This window comes from Pelobates fuscus, chromosome 4, assembly GCF_036172605.1.
Source record: "Pelobates fuscus isolate aPelFus1 chromosome 4, aPelFus1.pri, whole genome shotgun sequence".
In the NCBI taxonomy this organism is placed as follows: domain Eukaryota; kingdom Metazoa; phylum Chordata; class Amphibia; order Anura; family Pelobatidae; genus Pelobates; species Pelobates fuscus.
This window is the reverse complement of record NC_086320.1, coordinates 104,409,344-104,415,218: the sequence shown is the minus strand read 5'-3', so window position 1 is coordinate 104,415,218 and position 5,875 is coordinate 104,409,344.

The following is a 5,875-nucleotide window of genomic DNA, read 5'->3' as shown; positions in this document are numbered from 1 at the left end:
CACTCGGCACCTGTCCCTCCCAAATGGGATCGAGAAGGTGTGACCTTTATACTGGGTGTGGCTTACATTAGTTTCATAAACTTTTATTGAATCATTCACTCCCCACCTCTCTTTCCTAGTTTGCATCACAGCCTGGCTTTCTGCTGAAGGTAAACAGTAACAATGTAGCTCTCAGTGCAGGAAGGGCAAAGTTCCATTTACAAGCTGTGTATTGGGTTTCATGTTACATGTTTATGGGGTGTAGCTTTAAAGATGCTGTGTGAGGCAGGTAACGGGTCCTGGGTGAGAGTTAGGATGAGGAATAGTGAGGGCGTCCTGGGGTCACTGGGCAGAGTGGGCTCTAGACTAGGGGGAAGGGCAGCCTTCAGCATTCCTTTCTTCCAAAGCCTTGTAGATACAAGAGAACTCTTTTATGATTCATTCCTCCAGACACTGTTCTCACAGTTTAGGCACCGGAAATTCAGGTATCAACATTAGGTTATTATTTTATAAATTACCAACGCGTTCCTCAGCATTTATTTTCAAGCATTGATCTGCAACTATTATTATTTTTCATTATTTTTAGCTCTGCTGTTTTGGGATAAAATGTATAATCCCCAACAATTGTATTTATTAAAAATGTTGAATCTTTGCATTTCTAAAATAAATAGTGTTGATTTAAAAAAAAAAACCCAAATCTAGCAGATTTCCAAAAGTTTTCAAATCCAGATAATGTGACTATTTTAGCCTAGTTTTTGTTATTCACTGTTCATTTTAACACAATTCGCTGTTAAGTGAATGAGCACAATTGTCTTTCTTTTCCAAATTGGGAAATTATCCCAATGATGCAAATTATGAAAAAATAAAAATATATATATATATATATATATATATATATATATATATATACACACACATACTGTATAATCATCACAATGTATCATTTGTAATTATTGCAATAAAAATAAAAAAGCTTTCCTTTTTTTTTTTTTTGCAATGTTTCTGTCTGTGGGCCTTATTTATCACGCAGTGAATAATGATGTTCAAAAAGCCACAGTTTCTAAAGTTTGGCTATAATAGCAGGGCTGTTGGTATTGCAATGTTTATAACCAATTCTAGTCATACACCTGGGTGGAATAAAGTCATTTTATTAGAAGCTTTCAGACTTTACATTATTTAAGACCATTTACATAAATGTACCACACAATATTGACAAACACAATCTTGACTTTGGAAGTAGTTCCTCCCTGCTAACTCGAAATTGCCATGCCATGTTAATCTCTATGAATCCAAACCCTCTCCCAAAAGATTTTGGAGGCTGGCTTTTGTGCCCTAACAGCGAAACAACTGTGCCCTGTGATAGGGTTTGTTGGGTGGGGAGTTGCTAGCTGACAGCTGCAGGCCATGAAACAGATGCTGGCAACTCCTGGCTCTTGGCCCAAACAATTATCTGGATCTGGCTAGGCGTTTGTGCAAGTCTCAACGTAACATGTATGAGAAGATTAAAAAGAATACACTAAAGGATCTTGCATCATCTTGCCAAATGGGCCCAACATTTTGATATATATTTGTTTGGAAGACCTGTCAGTCTGCACTCTTTTCTTTCGTAGCAAATTTGTCAGGTCGCATGGAGATGAGATGTAATAGGCCCATCATCCACAGCAGAGAGCTGTGTCATGTTCTTTGCCTACCAAGCATCAACACACCAAGCACTAGGACCCTTTCTGTGTTCCCCATGTCATAAAAACATGGACATATGTGTGTTTTGTGGTTTTTTTGTGTTTTTTGTGTGTTTTTTTTTTTTTTACTTTTGAGCATAGTTTAGAATTCCACAGCAATGCACACTTTTCATATGAGTGTATAATAAAGTGCCAAAGTAATGAGTGATGTTTGGATTCTTCAGGAACACGTAGAATGCATGAGTTTATCACATTCCACAGAAAAAAAATCTTTCTTACAGATGTGCTGTTTGCACATGGGGGCACCTGAGCTGTTTCTTGATTTTAGTTTTATCTGGCCTAGAACCAGCTCTGCATATTCCCAGTCCTACGTGTAAACACACCACCAGGTCAAGCTTCCTGTCAATCATTTGTGCTCAATAAGTTTACGAGTTTGTGACTGAATAATCCAGCTCTACCAGTTGTATACGCTGCGTATGTTGACCTCTAGCTTTTCCTAATTTCTCCTTTTGGTCTTAACTACCTCTACTCCTTAATACACAGGACATCACTATTGATGGCTAGTGTTTTAATATATCATCAGCATTGTTGTTCTATCCAGAAGTTTGTCAAATTCAGTTCAATTCACCAAAATGCACAGTTTATAAACCTCCTGTAGTATAACAAAAATGCAATTTAATTGCACTCTGTTGCATTGCAAATACCTGGAGCTTTAAAATGCAAACCATTGCATTGTAAAGCAAATCATGTCTACAGTGGTTAAAATATTTTGTGTGGCTGTAGTGATTATGGTGCCAGGGCAGCCATAGTGCTCCCACTCCCATTGTAAGTAGTAAAACCATTTTCTTACCTGGGATCTGATGAACAATGCTTTTGGTTACTTCAGAAGAAGAGCCACAAGGTCCTAAGCAGGATGTTTATCAGCCTATCTGTCCTGTCAATATTTGCTGTAGCTTGTCTAATTTGTTGTTAAGTTGTAATACTTATTTGTGCAAAATAATACTTTAAAGGCTAATAATAATAATAAGCCTTGCCATAAAGGGCTAAATCATTGGCTGAGAATGTCTGCTGAATGTCAGCCAGTAAGCTAGGCCATGCACTGCCTGGGTTAGCTCAGACAGGTAGCTTCCTGCTTCCTTTCAGAATAATTTGGCTGGCAGCAACACCTTGCGGAAACCCGGTAAGCAGGGCCGTCTTTAAGGAGGGGCAAAAGGGGCAGCTGCCCTGGGCCCAGTTACTCCTGGGGGCCCTAAGGCAGCTGCCCCATGGGCCCCCTGCAGCACCTGAGGTAATCAGGGGCCACAGCCCTTTAATACTGTTCTGGACCTGGCCCCTGTAATATGGGGGTGGCTGAATACATACTCACAGCTAGCCCCCTCACACACTGCCCTGTGATCCCTTTTCTTCTCCTTGGCATGCTGGGAGGAAGTAAGGTCAGATCCTCCCAGTAAGAACAGATCACTTCCTCCTCAGTGCCGCTGGGGAGGGGGCACACACCACATGGAGGACGCAAGCATTGTGGGGGAGAGGGACTGAGAAAGCTGATGGCAGGCTCCCATCAGCCTGGGCCAGCAAGCTCCCACTGGACCCCAGGGAAGCCACCTTTCTGTACCCAAAAGGTAAGGAGACAGGAGGGTGGCTAAATATTTTTAGGTTTTTTTGTTATGCTAATTTATGACACAGGGAATAAGTACATGTTAAAAATCCTAGAAGAACCTGGCAGTTCCCCATTAAATATAAATGTAAAAAGTATTTATTTTAACATATTATTGCATCAAGTGTTATCAAAGGCTGTACACCATTTTCAAATGTCACTTTTGCCAAATTCTGGACCAGGGTATGTAAGAACAGAGTTGAGACATTATATTGGCCAAGGTTGCTGGGAGTTGCTGTCCAAGAGCTGCTAGAAGGCAGAGATTAAAATATGTAAATGTACACATATATGTGTGTGTATCTGGCTGTGTTTATGTCCTTGTGCGTATCTGGCTGTGTTTGTGTCAGTGTGTGTATCTGGCTGTGTTTGTCTGTGTGTCAGTGTTTCTGTGTGTATGTATACCTGTGTATGTGTACTTGTGTGTCAGTGTGTATGTGTTCCTGTGTGTGTGTTTGTGTGTATGTATGTGTCGGTGTGTGTAAGTGTGCATCTGAGTGTGTGGTAATGCATACATCCCAGCATTTTAATGCCAACACAAATACACTCCTATATTCCATCTCTAGCACTGTACACATATCACCCCTGCATTTATACCTTTATGTATGTGTGTATCTGAGTGTGTGTGTATCTCTGTGTGTGGATGTGTCAGTGTGTGTGTGTATCAAAGTGCTTGTATCTGTTTGTCAAAGGGTGTGTATCTGAGTGTGTGTGTGTGTGTATGTATGTGCCAGTATGTGTCAAGGTGTGAGCATGTGTCAGTGTGCTTATGTGTGTATCTGCGTGTTAATGTGTATGTGTATATATGTTATAGAAATCACACAACATGCAAACAGACCCCTGCAAACACAAACATTACATACAAGCACACCAGTTTGCTGAAACACCAATACTACACACAAATGTACATATGCATTTAAAACACAATACTACATCCAAACACCCCCTGCATTCAAACGCAAACACTACACACAAGTACACCACTGCATTCCAATGGTAACAGTACATACAAATACACCCCTACATGCACACATACACTCTATACAATAACATGCTGACATTCAATTGCACAAACACTGCTCAAAAATACAACCCTGCAAGGATGGTAGATCCCCAGCTGGCATAGCATCGCAGGAGTTGTATGACAGATGGGGATCTATCTTTTCTTTACTCTTGTGCTACAGGGCAGGCCTGAATATTTTTTTTGCACCAAGGCACTCTCTACATTAGTTTCGCCTCTAGGTTGGGGTGGAGGGAGTGATTGCATGCACAGGGGCTCAAGCAAATGCTTGCCCAGGGTCCAATCAATATTAAAGACGGCCCTGCCGGTAAGATGTCAAACTATTCCAAAATGGTTTAACTTCTCAACATGAGATGGTGCCAGGGCACTCATAGCACCATAGCCACTACAGTGCATTGTAGTGGTTATGGTGGTCAGTGTTCTTTTCATAGTACAGTTACTTTACAACCAGAATGCTCTCATTTTAAACTAGGTATTTCATTGAGAGCATACAGGGAAAAGAGTCTGATTGAGAGAGCCTAAACTATAGGTGAAACATGTTCCATAGAGAATAGACCATGTTTTTTTTAATACTGATATTGATTTTATTTTAATTTGTTTTATTTAAAAGTTATTAGGTTTACAAAAGAATCACTCTGTTATTGTATCACAAAGAGGACTCCTAAGTTGATTAGGTATTGAGGATGGCATTGTGACCAGCCTCTGCTTATAAGTTGAGCCTGCATTGGAAGGCTCTAGGACACGTGAGTGTGGCTATATAATATTTCTTTGTTACTGTTATTTGGTTACTACACTATATACTCCATTTTTTCTGTTCTGATTTGCGAGAAACACAAAAGAAGGAGCAAATTTGCAGAAGGGAAGGAGTCCCCTACAAAAGGCTTGAAATCTGTTTATGAAGAGCAAGATCTGAGGCTCGTGTGAGTTGGTTGGAGTTTTATTTACTGTTTGTTTGTTCTTATCAGATTGTCTGCACTACTGCATGCTTTCTGTATATTTTATATGAAGTTTATTATACCTTTTAAGAAGACTAGTCCATATGTGACTATGGCTGTGTATATCACAGGGGATATCACTTTAAGAATTTGCTCAGAAACATTTCCTCATTTTTTTAAAAGCACTTTATTGTATTGCACTTTATATTCTATCTATCAATATCATTGTGCTGTATACAGATTTTGGCAAGTGTGGTAGCATGGCTATTTGTAATATAAATAGATATATATATATATTTTATATTAAAAAAAAAATATATATATATATATATATAGACACTAACCACTGCATCCCGGAAACACCCCACAAGATTTGTCGTTTTATAGATGCTCTGAACCAGTTTTCTAGCCATCACTATATGGCCCTTGTTAAAGTCTCTCAAATCTTTTCAGATCTTTTCACTTGCCCATTTTTCCTGCTTCCAGCACATGAAATTCAAGAACTGACTGTTCACTTGCTGCTTAATATATTCCATTGTAAGGTTCCTTGACAGGTGCCATTGTAATGATATAATCAATGTTATTAACTTCACCTGTCAGCGGTTTTAAT